Source organism: Mobula hypostoma, chromosome 4 (genome assembly GCF_963921235.1).
Source record: "Mobula hypostoma chromosome 4, sMobHyp1.1, whole genome shotgun sequence".
Lineage (NCBI taxonomy): Eukaryota > Metazoa > Chordata > Chondrichthyes > Myliobatiformes > Myliobatidae > Mobula > Mobula hypostoma.
The window spans coordinates 71,922,299-71,935,572 of record NC_086100.1 but is presented as its reverse complement, the minus strand read 5'-3'; positions in this window follow the sequence as shown (position 1 = coordinate 71,935,572).

Here is a 13,274-nt window from a genome sequence, read left to right as displayed (position 1 = left end):
CAGGGTAGAATATGGTGACATACAGTATACATATTTTGATAAGAACATTGAACTTGAAGGAACCATTACCTGAACAAATCCTTGAGAATCTCTGAGGCATTGATAAGAAAAATTAATACTTTTCGCTTGAACACATTTCAGTTTTCAGAATAATTGGGAAGAGACTCTCCAACATCTCCTCACAGCTGTGCTCAAAGTATTGATTTCGTCTGTTTAATTATTCTGATTCTCACAGTTCACTGCACAGTGTAGAATTTAAGTTATTCCCTGAACTCACTACACCTTGAAAGGAGTGCACCAATTGCAGACTCAAAGATGAATTCAGGCAATGTGCAGTGTTAAACTGACATCTTTGATTTCTGACAACAACATTTCTTTGTAACAGTTTGCCAGTAATTAATATTGAACTGTATTTATATCTGTACATCATAGGCTCAGATATAATTGGAATCCTTTGTTCCAGACCTGAATTTAAACCTGCCTCATTTCTGTCTCCTCAGACCCTCTCTGTGCTATCTACATACATGGTGTGCCAGAAATTGGATTACGCCTGGCTGTGCAGTTGTCCCAGCTGGGGATTGTAGTAAATGACAAGAACAGAATTCTTTATTCATTGCCATCACAAAGCTGAGTGGTTACAGTAAACAATGTAATGACTGACACGCAGATACACTTCTCTTTCTCTTCCCATCCATGCTACAAGCTGACATGGGCATCACTGATTCGTGGCTGAAAGAAGGTCATATCTTAAGGTCATATCAAAGGATATACTTTCTACCGAAAGGACGGGCAAGAAGGGATAGGCAGTGGTGTGGCTCTGTCGGTAAGAGACGGAATTACTACTTTAGAAAGAGGTGACATAGGGTCAGAGAATGTCGAATCTTTGTGGGTGGAGTTAAGAAAATGCAAGGGTAAAAAAAAATCATTATGGGAATCATGTGTAGGCCTCCAAATAGTAGCCAAGATGTGGGGTTCGGATTGCAAAGGGAGCTGGAAAGGGTATGTGATAAGAAAATGTCACAATTGTCAAATCTCAAAATGCAAGGAGAGTGGAAAATCAGGTGGATTGCAAGAGATGCAATTTGTTGAATTCCCACAGGATGGTTTTTTAGAGCAGCTTGTGCTTGAGCCTACTCAGGGGAAAGGCTATCTTAGACTGGATGTTGTGTAATAATCCAGATATTATTAGGGAGCTTAAGGTAAAGGAACTCTGAGGAGTCAGTGATCAAATATGATTGAATTCATGCTGCAATTTAGAGAGAGAAGCATAAGTTACATGTATCAATTGGCTATGATCTTTCAAGAATCACTCAATTCTGGCATGGTTCTGGAGGACTGGAAAATTGCAAATGTTATTCCATTCTTTAAGAAGGGAGGAAGGCATTAAAAAAAGGAAATTATAGGCCAGTTAGCTGAACATCAGTGGTTGGGAAAGTGTTGAAGTCCTTTATCAAGGATGAGGTTTCAGTGTACTTGGAGACTAATGATAAAATAAGCCAAAGTCATCATGGTTTCTGTAAAGGGAAATCTTGCCTGACAAACGTGCTGGAGTTCTTCGAGGAAGTAAAAAGTATGGTGGACAAAGGAGATGCAATGGATGCCATTTATTTGGATTTTCAGGAGGCATTTGATAATGTGCCACACATGAGGCTGCTTAACAAGATAAAATCTTATGGCATTACAGGAAAGACATTGGCATAGATAGAGGATGGCTGACAGGCAAGAGGCAGTGAGTGGGAATAAAGGCACCTTTTCTTTTTGGCTGCCAGTTACTAGTGGTGTTCCTCAGGCATCAGTGTTGGGACTGTTATATTATATTACTTCTCATATTATTTGTCAGTGACTTAGACAGTGGAATTGATGGATTTGCGGCAAAGTTTGCAGATAATATGAAGGTAGGTGCAGGGGTGGGTAGTGCTGAGGAAGTAACGCATTTGGAGGACTTCGACAAATTGGAAGAATGGGCAAAAAAGTGACTGATGGAATACAGTGTTTGGAAATATATGATAATGCATTTTGGTAAAAGGAACAAAAGTGAAGACTGTTATCCAAATCGGGAGAAAATTCAAACATCAGAGGTGCAAAGGGACTTGGGAGTCCTCATGCAGGACTGCCAGAAGTTTAATTTACAGGTTGAATCTGTGGTAAAGAAGGCAAATGCAATGTTGGCATTCATTTCAACGGGAATAAAATATAGAAACAAGGAGATATTGCTGAGGCTTTATAAGACACTACTCAGGCCAGACTTGGAATATTGACAACAGTTTTGGGCCCCATATCTCAGAAAGTATGTGTTTTCATTGGAGAAAGTCGAGAGGAGGTTCAGGAGGATGATTCTGGGAATGAAGTGGTTAACATATGAGGAGTGTTTGGCAGCTTTGGGCCTGTATTCACTAGAATTTAGAAGAATGGGGGGGGGGAACCTCATTGAAACCCACCGAATATTGAAGGGACTGGATGAGGTAGATATGGAGAGAATGTTTCCTATGATGGGGGTGTCCAGAAGCAGAGGGCAAAACCTCAAAATTGAGAGCTGACTTTTTAGAACAGAGGTAAGAAGGACATTTTTTAGCCAGATAGTAGTGAACCTTTGGAATGCTCTGCCACAGACAGCTGTGGAGGCCAAGTTCGTGGGTATACTTAAGGAGGAAGTTGATGGTTTCATGATCGGTCAGAGAATCAAAGGATATGGCAAGAAGGCAGGCTGAGTGGGATCTGGGATCAGCCATGATGGAATGGTGGAGCAGACTCGATGGGCTGAATGGCCAAATTCTGCTCCTATGTCTTATGGTCTTATGGTCTAAGCTGGGCCCTCTGTATAAACACAAGAGTTTCTGCAGGTGCAAGAAATCTTGAACACACACAAAATGCTGAAGGAAATCAGCCTTTATGGAGGGGAGCAAACAGTCGACGTACTGGGCTGAGACCCTTCATCAGGACTTAAAAGAAGGGAACAGAAACCAGAATAAGAAGATGTGGGGGGGAGCACAAGCTGGTAGGTGAAAGGTGAGACCAGGTGAGGGATATAGTGGGTGGGTGGGGCATACGTGGCTATGGTGGTGAGTTTTGGTGAGTCGGACAGCAGCAGATATCACAGAGTGGGCAGTGAGGGAGAAACTCCAGCAAAGGGAGAATTTAAAATTCTCACAGAGTTAAATTGGAGATTGGAGGTTCAGAAATGTAATCACTCTATTTTATAAAGGAGCAAGAGAGAAGCCAGAGTTTGATGGTGGATTTGGCTGGACTATCAAGGGATTGAAGTACATCATTATCAAAATGTCCCGCAATTCAATGGCTGGTTGAGAAGCTTTTTCCCCCTTAAGTAATCCTAGTATATTACAGCACTGCTCCTGTGGTCAAACATGTATCAACTCAGGAACACATTCGTTACCAATCTGGTAGCCTGACAAACAAAGAAAATGCTGGGACCTATAACGAAAGATGCAATAACATAACAGAACAAAACAATAGGAATGAGGAGATTTATGAATAAGGTGTCATATCTGATGATTTTAGTAGAGTTTTTGAGTATGTGACTACAGAATAGATAATGGGGATCCAGCAGGCATCATGTTTTGACTTTCTGGAGGCTTTCAGTAAAGTCCCACTGAAGACGTTGTTAAGATGAACGGAGTTAGGTGTAATATCCTGACATGAACTGGGAACTGGTAATCGGACAAAACTCTAAGAGTAGGAATGAATGTCCCTCTCAGGTTGTCGGGCTGTGTCTAATCCATTACAGCAGGGATCAGCACTTGGCATTCAATGATTCAGTTGCTACAGCAACTTTTTGACTGAGGGGATCAAATGTTGTATTTCTTGGTTTGCTGACAAGGCATAACTGCATTGGATTCAGAATCTGAAGAATGAAAAGGGGGTTTCAGTGGGAAAGGGCAAACTGACTGAGGGCACAGGAATGTGGCACAATACAGAAAAGTAGAGTGTTTTTGAAATGTTGAGAGATTGAATAATGCTGATGTTCGAAGGATCCCAGGTTTTCTCATACTGAAGTCAATCAATGCCAACGTGCAGGTGAAACAAGTAATTAGGAAGATAAATGTTGGGATTTATTGAGAAAAGATATGAGAACAGGAGTAAAGACAGGTTGCCACAATTGCAGTATATAAGGCTCTGTCTGGGTTTGTCGAACTCTGTTCCCTGTCTCCCTGGGGTCCCCCATTCACCCTGCCTGATGCATTAGATGTCAGCCTACCCAAAGGGGCTACAAGAAGAACAAGCTGTGAAAAAGAGAAGTCAAATACAAAAATTGGCAATTCACCTCACCCAAATTTTCTCAGGGGTTTTACATATACACCTTGTAGGCGGGTCTGCCAGCCTTGAAATCTCTACAGAACACTACTGGTGTACATGTCAGATGGTCAGCTAAAGTTCTGGTGCAGTGACTGGAGACAGAGATGAAAGCAAGTTGAGCAGTTTAGCAGAAGGAAGTGGACAATGCTATCATTACAAATGTTAACCATAGAATTATATTGGTAGCAAGTTGACATTCGGTTCACCACTCATTAAAATGATGTAAGTATTAGATACAGCTCTTAGATATATCTTAGCAGGGATGGGGGCTTGAGCAATTTATAACCATAAACTATCTTTTACTAACATTCCTCTGTTAATTGTATTATTCTAGATATCTTAATACTACATTGTGCACATTGTTATTCTACTTATATTATTCTACATCTCTAATAATATTAATTGAATTAATCTAATAACCTTGTTATTTGTTAATTGTATTATTGTACGGTGATTTTAGTGTAAGGAATTACTAAATATATTGACAGCATACCTAAATGCATACAGTAAATATTTAAACCACTGTGAAGGACAACAATCACGGACTGACAGAGTAATTCAGCACAGGAACAGGCCCTTTCACCCAACTCATTCATCAAGTAATTTCTCTGGCACCAGGTTTCATACACTCACCTCCTTCTGTATGAAGAAGTTACTCTTCAGGTGCCTGTTAGATATTTCCCTTCACATCTTCAACCTATGTCTCAAGACTGTATACACCACTGAAGGATAAGCTCTCCATCTCCTGTGATGCTGTGTTTCTCAGTGAGTAACCAACATTTTTCTGAATGTTGCAAAATTGAAATTATAAAGACTCATTGCAAGTACTTCTAGTATGAATTAAACATCTGATGGATGTGAGTGGGTAACATGTCAGCAGTTTTGGGCTGTATTTTGTGATTTGAACAATTTATTTTTGTTTCTGTTTCCATTTATTCATTTAAATATGCTCAAGCCAAATTGCTTTTTGCACAATTCTGCTCAACATAAATTTTATTTTACGAAAGATTATAAAATAATTGAATATATTTTAATGACACTACAACTCAAGATGATACACCACTTAATGCAACAGCCTATTTTTGGATACTTGAATATTGATGCACTTCACATGTTAATACTTTTAATCTTATTAAAGCAAGGAAGTTGACCAATTCAATGTCTGGGAAGAACTTGCAGAAGAACACAGTAAATACAAAGGTGATTAATTATGTTTTCCTCACATTATACAGAGAATGCTGCAAAAATGAAGAGACATGATTATCATGCACTTAAACTGTGTATACAAATAATGCATTAGTCCACTTTAAATCAGGGCTGGATGTTTTATGGAAGATGAAATGACAATTATTTATTTTACTTATGGATTCTCAGATCACATCACCATTGGAACAATGAATGAAACAATCTGTGATAACAGAACAAAGGGTCAGGCATATTACATAATACGCTCTAACAATGTTTAACTGACTGTTCTGCATTTTTTGTACCTTCAGCAATCTCTGATCTGGATTGTTTAGTCATAGAATTATACAGCTCTCGTCCTTGGGATGGCTGTTAGAATTTAAAGAGGGATTTAAATTTGGATTCTGAACAGAATTTTGAATGGGTTTTTTGAATATGATTTAGTAAATAGAGTGAGATTTGTGATGGGACTTGGAGTGCCAAATGAATCGGAATCTCAAGTGGGACTGCAGGTCTGATCTTGAGTACGATTCCACACTGGAATACTTGTTTGCATTGGGGCTACAGGTATAGCACAATGAAAAGAATACTCAGATGATTCACTGCAAATTGCCTTTGTGTTAAGGCAGGTAAAGCAAAATTCCACATGGTATCTGATGCACACGACATATTTGCACATACTTTTATTCTCTATAAGCAACCCACAAGTGGGACAAGCATGTTTTTTTAGGACAATTTTGAATATTGCTGTAAGGTAAAGTTTTTGTGGCACAATTCTTCAAGGCTTCCAGCTGGATATTAATGCATCCTTCATTGTCACATTTATCAGTGCGTGGAGCTGGGCCTTTCCACTTCTTCATACATTGCCAGCAAAATTTAAAAACAAAGATAAATGAAGAGATTAGTAATTAAGGGCATACACTTCTGATAATACACTTTATATAATAATGTAATCTTAGCTTTTAAATGTGCTTCTTCAAAATTAAAATTATGGCATCGCCTGTATTGATAATTTTTGATGTTCCACAGAAATTAAAAGTTTCCTGTAATTTCCACATGAAATCATTATCGCAGTAACAATATCTAGATCCCCGACCCCCCCGGAAGTGTTACACCTAATCAGTTGGCTAAGTACTAGATACACTGAGAGATTTCTGGAGTGATATTCAACTGATGATTAATTCCTTGGTCTTATGGGTTTCTACCACAGTCATGGAGTGAGACTGTGTTTCCCCTGACATTGATTTACAGCGGAATCACATCTTTGAGTCACAGAGTCATTGATTGATACAGCACATAAACTGGCCCTTTTGTCCAACTGCTCCGTGCAAACCAATGCATCCGTCTGAACCGATCGCATTTCAGAATCTGAATCGCGTTTAATATCACCAGCATGTGTCATGAAATTTGTAGTCTCTGCAGCAACATGCAGTAACATGCAATAAATAATAACAGAGAAAACCATGAATACAATAAATACATATATAATAGTTAAAGTAAATAAATTGGGAAAAAATAAAAATAAAAAGTAGCGAGGTAGAGATCATGGGTTCAATGTCCATTCAGAAATTGGATGTCAGAGGGGAAGAAGCTGTTCCTGAACCATTGAGTGTGTGCCTTCAGGCTCATGTACCTGCATGATGGTAGCAATCAGACAGGGGCATGTTCTGGGTGATGGAGATCCTGAATGATGGATGCTGCCTTTTTGAGGCATCACTCCATTAAGATATCCTGGATGCTACAGAGGCTAGTGCTCATAATGGACCCGACTAAGTTCACAACTTCCTACAGTTTCTCTTGATCCTGTGCAGTAGCACCCCACCATACCAGACGGAGAAGCTCATTTGCTTGTGTTTGATCCATATATCTCTAAATCCTTCCTGTTCTTGGTTCATCGTGTTTGCTGATCTCCACAATATAAAGTAGGGAATGGTATACATATCTTACTTCCAACAATCTAGGAAAGGAGAGTCTGGTGCTGTGGTTCAGAAGAGAATGGAGGAGAAGAGGAATGCAGTACTGATTGGGGATTCCATTAGACAGGAGATCCTGTGAACACCATTGAGACACCTAGATAGTATAATGCAACACAGGTGCCAGGGTCAGGCCATTTCAGATTGGGTCCATGGCATTCTAAAGGGGGAGGGGAAGCATTCTTGATCCATATTGGCACCATTAACATAGATGGGAAAAGGGAGGAGGTCCTGAAGAGAGAATTTAGGGAGCTAGGTAGAAAGCTGAAAAGCAGGACCTCCAGGATAGTAATCTGTGGATTGCTGTCTGTGCCATGGCCAGTGAGGGACAAATGCAAATAATTGAAGTTATGTAATAACTTCATTCTTACCAACAATTTCCACTGAAAAGGTCATAGACCCTGTATCTTGTCTAACCTGATGCCGTGTCAGGATACTATTTTTCTAATCTACTTACTGAAGAATTCCACAAGCTCCTTCTGAAAGAATTCATGCAGAATGCATTGTTAGAACATGACTAAGGAATTGACAATCAGTAAGTCTGGGACTTTCACTTCACGAGCACCAATAAAAAAAGTGCTGACATCTGTGTAGAACTATTGGTGAGAATCATGCTACAGAATTAACAGTATAGAAGGAGCCAATACCTGGGTGTGTATACTCCACATATAAAGCTTCTGTTTTTGTGGATGTCTGTGAAGAGCAAGAATTTCAGGTTGTATACCATATATATTCTCTGATATTAAATGGAACATTGAACCATGTTCCTATTCAATGTTTTGACATCAATCTTGATTTTTTTTGTACAAAATCTTTCCTTTCCTTCAATGGCAGTGAGTACTGTGTTCCAATGTGTCCAGCAAATGACGATTTGACAAGATTGGACCGATAGGATTAATTTGGATCTTAACTTCCTGGACTGAAATGATTGAAGTCTCTGATTCTACTCCAGCTCTCATCTTGTTTCGGATCTGAGCGTCAGTTCCCCAATGTAGTGCTGGAGATCCCAAGCAAGGCTGGTTCTGTCTACAGATGCAGCAGTTCCAAGCAACACACGCAAAATGCTGGAGAAACTCAGCAGCTCAAGCAGCATCCTTGGAAATGAATAAACAGTCAACGCTTCTGGTTCAGAATCTTCTTTAGGACTGGAAATGAAGGGGAAGTCACCAGAATAAAAAGGTGGGGGGGGGGGGAAGGAGGACTAGCTAGAAGGTGATAGGTGAAGCCAGGTGGATGGCAAAGGTAAAGCGCTGGAGAAAAAGGAATCTGACAGCAGAGGAGAATGGATCATGGGAGAAAGGGAAGCAGCAGTGTGCACCAGGAGGAAGTGATAGGCAGGTGAAGAGAAGAGGTAAGGGGTAGGAGTGGGGAATGGAAAGAGAAGGGGGAGGGGAGAAAATTACCAAAAGGATAAATCAATATTCATGTCATCAAGTTGGAGGCTACCTAGATGGAACATGAGATGTTGCTCCTCCATACTGAGTAGCCTCATCATGGCAAAAGAGGAGGCCATGGACTAACATGTCAGAACAGGAATGGGGATAGGAATTAAAGTGTTTGACTATGGGGATATTCTGCTTTTGGTGGTAGAGAAGAGGTACATAACAAAGGGTTCCTGAATTTCCATCGGTTCTCACCAATGCAATAAAAGCCACATCAGGAACATTGAATACAATAGACGACTCCAACAGATTCACAGGTGAAGTGTTGTCTCACCTAGTAGGACTGCTTGGGGCCCTGAATGGAGGTAAGGGAGTAAGTGAATGAGATGGAGGATGCGTTGCATTTTTGTCGCGTGCCAGGAGCAAGATCAGAGGAGAGGTTAGAATGGACAGCGGAATCATACAGGGAGCAAATGCTATGGAAAGCAGAGAGTGGGGTTGGAGGTAAAGATGTGTATGATGGTAGTAGTGAAGATTCTGGGTTGCAGAGAATGATAGGTGAGGGCAAGAGGAACTCTATCTCTGTTATGATGTGGGTCTCTGGAAATGGAAGAGATGCAGGTGAGCGCAGTATCAATGATGGAGGAAGGGTGACGCAGTTCTTTGAAGAAGGAGGATATCTCTGACGTCCTGGAAATAAAAACCTCTACAGTGGAAATGAAGGAACTGGAAAACAGTTATTTGAGATAATTCTCCTCTTGATTGTATCTATGCTCCTTTTAAATCAATAAAAAGATTAATAAAGAAAGAAAGAGAAAACAGAATAACATTTTTACAGGAGACAGGGTGAGAAGAGGTATAGTCAAGATAGCTGTTGGAATTGGTAGGTTTACAAAAGTTTCTCTCCAGGGATGGAGAAAGAGAGATCGAGAAGGGGAGAGAGCTGTTATAAATGGACCAAGTGAACTTGTGTAGGTTGGAAATTGGAGCCAAAGTTGATGAAATTGACGAGCTCATTATGGGTGCTAGAAGGAGCACCAAAACAGTCATCAAAATATTGCAGAAAAAGTTGTGGAACATTACCAGGGAAGGCTTGCGATATGGACTGTTCTAGGTAGCCAATGAAAAGGCAGGCATAGCTGTGACCCATGAAGTTGCCCATGGTTACACCATGAGTTTTGAGAGATTGGGAGGAGCCACAGGAGAAACTGCTGAGGAAGAAGACTTGTTCTGTCAGACAGAGGAGGTAGTGGTACAGGAGAAATGGTTGGGTATTTTTTTGCAGAAAGATTTAAGGCTTTCTTGATGGGGGATAGGGTGTATAGATGTCCATTGTGAAAATGAGGTGCTCGGGGCCTGGGAATTGTAAGTTGTTGAAGAGAGCTAGAGCATGTAAAGAGTTGCAGATGTAGGTGAGATGGGAGTGAACCAAGTGAGATAGAACAGAGTCAAGGTACTCTTCATTCTCTCCTCCTCACGTTTTTATTCTGGTGGCTTCCCCCTTCTTTTCCACTTCTGAAGAAGGGTCTCAGCCTGAAACACGGACTGTTTTTTAATTTCCATATAAAAAGCTTGTCAGTTTATTTCATGTCAGCCCCTCAGTGTATCTTCATTTCTTCATGTACTCATCCACCTTCCTCACCTTCTTTGCAATTGTTCTCAGTTACTGTGTATTTTTCTCTAGCCTCTCCTGAATTCCCAATGGGATTTCTTCATGAAAGTTCTGTATTAAGGTATCTAAAATTGTACTCTTCCACAAGCGAACATTTCTTCTCTACATTCGTCATTTCAAATCTCCTTATAATTTTAAGCATGTTGATCAAGTAAAAACGAACAAGAGAAAATCTGCAGGTGCTGGGAATCCGAGCAACACAAACAAAATGCTGGAGGATCTCAACCAGCCAGGCAGCATCAATGGAAAAGAGTAAAAGTGTGGAGAAAAAAAGCTGAGCAGATTTGAAAGGTGGGGGGAGGAGAGAGAAATCCAGTCCTGCTTTACCTGTTTGTATTCCCAGTAACTTGAAGCAGCGAGAGTGGCAAGCTTCTCTTCAAAAAGCTGCCGTTCCTCAACAGAGAGCAATGCGTGTCTGCACACCTCCATGTAGGACCATTCCTCTCCACATCCTTCATTTCTCTTATTCATTAATGCAGGGCAGTGGAATTTGAAATAACCTTGGAATAGAAATTGAGAAATATTGTAAAACGTTCCCATTTAAAAGGTGGATTGAGCATGAGATATAACAGAAAGGATTGATTGTGATATCCACCTGGCTTATACGGGTCCGACACCATTCCGTGAGTGAAATGGGATCCACAGCGTGTCCACAGGACATTTCCACTCTGTAAACATTTGGGTCATCATCTTCTGCAATAGAACATTTTGTTAGAATTATGACAGAATTTGTTTAAGGACTTAAGTATATACCAACCACAAATTCTTGAACAATGCTTTCATTAAAAAGTATTTGCTTAGATAAAATAAATTCAAATGGTTTAAATAAATTTGATCTGATTGGTGAAGTGACTACAAGAAATGTGATTGAAATAAAGAACAGATTTTCCAATGGTTACAAAACACATATTTTCATTTTGACTGGAGTGTATCCTGGTGTGATTTGAAGGAGCTCTGGGTTGTTTTCTGTTATAGAACATAGAAAAGTACATAGAAACATAGAAACATAGAAAATAGGTGCAGGAGTAGGCCATTCGGCCCTTCGAGCCTGCACCGCCATTTATTATGATCATGGCTGATCATCCAACTCAGAACCCCGCCCCAGCCTTCCCTCCATACCCCCTGACCCCCGTAGCCACAAGGGCCATATCTAACTCCCTCTTAACATAACAGGAAAAGGCTCATTAGTACATCATATCTGCACCAACCATGAAGCCAAGTTAAACTAATCCCATCAGCTTGAATAGGGTCTGTGTTCAGTCAAAATCTTCCAGTTCATGTGTCTGTTTAAATTCTTCTTCAATACTGCTGCCTATCCGTTTCTATCACCTCCACGGCAGCATTTTCCAAACATCTACTGATTTCTGTGTTCTCCCTAAAGTAGCCAAGGGTTTGAAACAAAGACAATGACGCTACAAAAATGTAATAGTATCAGCTTAAAAAATGTAATAGTATCAGCTTAAATTTAGTGTTTATATTTGTGAAAACATTAGAAACAAGATCATTTGTTTAAGGTTAATATGATTTGAAAATTGGTTCAAATTATTATTAGTGACTGGCATGTCAAATTATTTCTCCCAAAATTGGGCAAAAAAGATCATATATTTCTCTAGCAACACATCCAAAATGCTGGTGAACACACCAGGCCAGGCAGCATCTATAGGAAGAGGTACAGTCGACGTCTTGGGCTGAGACCCTTCGTCAGGACGGGATGCTGCCTGGCCTGCTGTGTTCCACCAGCATTTTGTGTGTGTTGCTTGAATTTCCAGTATCTGCAGATTTCCTTGTGTTTATATATTTCTCTGTATATGCTGACCAGATCTCAACAACCCACTCCTTACCCAAACTCAACCCCCCTGATAATAATCTACGGACCCTCTTTCCTTCCAGGGTCTCACTTGGTTTGTGTCCTCTTGTCAATCAGTGTGCCAAAACCCTGCAGGTCATGTCTGCGTCACTGGAAGAGGGCATTGCCGATTGATGGTTGGGACGTGAGGGTAGAATGTCAGAGCTGTCATATGATGTACTCCTACCTGAAAGTAATATTTGTAGAACACTTGGGAACATTGGTAAACTCCATCATATATGGCAGACATTCCTGGCGAATACTGCGTCATAGGGCCATGATGTATGATATGGGACTGGACCTTTCCTGCACTGAGGAAAGGGGAAGGGAAGCCACACCTAACCGAAAGGGGCAGACGTTTGAACTTTGTTACAAACGATAACTGACGGCTCAAACCCAACGGGTTTTCCATTTTATATTAAGAGACAAAGAACACAAGATGTAGCACAGTAGGATACCACAGGCACAAGAGGGAAGAGCAGCTCAGCATAAATTAAGAATGTAAGATTGCTAATCCACAGAACGGCAAGTAACAAAAATAAAACACACACAAATTAGAAATAATTATAGCAGTGAACAATAGTTAGCCTAACACATTTCCGTGCACATAAACTAGTTACGGGTTAAAGATAAAAGGTAATTTTGTTTCAATGGAAGAATTATGGTCTATTTTCAATGGGATGATTTAATCAAACAGATGAAAACTAAAATAAAACCAAACAATTTGCAGCCACATACCATAAAACCGTTGCAAAAGCCATTTATGTTATTTTCCATGAAAATTACAATGACCAGTTAGGCTACTAACCGATAGGCTAATCCACGCAGTCACGGGGAGAAATGAACTCGAAATTTCGACGCCCCGAGCTGTAATAACTCGCGCTAACCGCTGAACTACCGTGGCG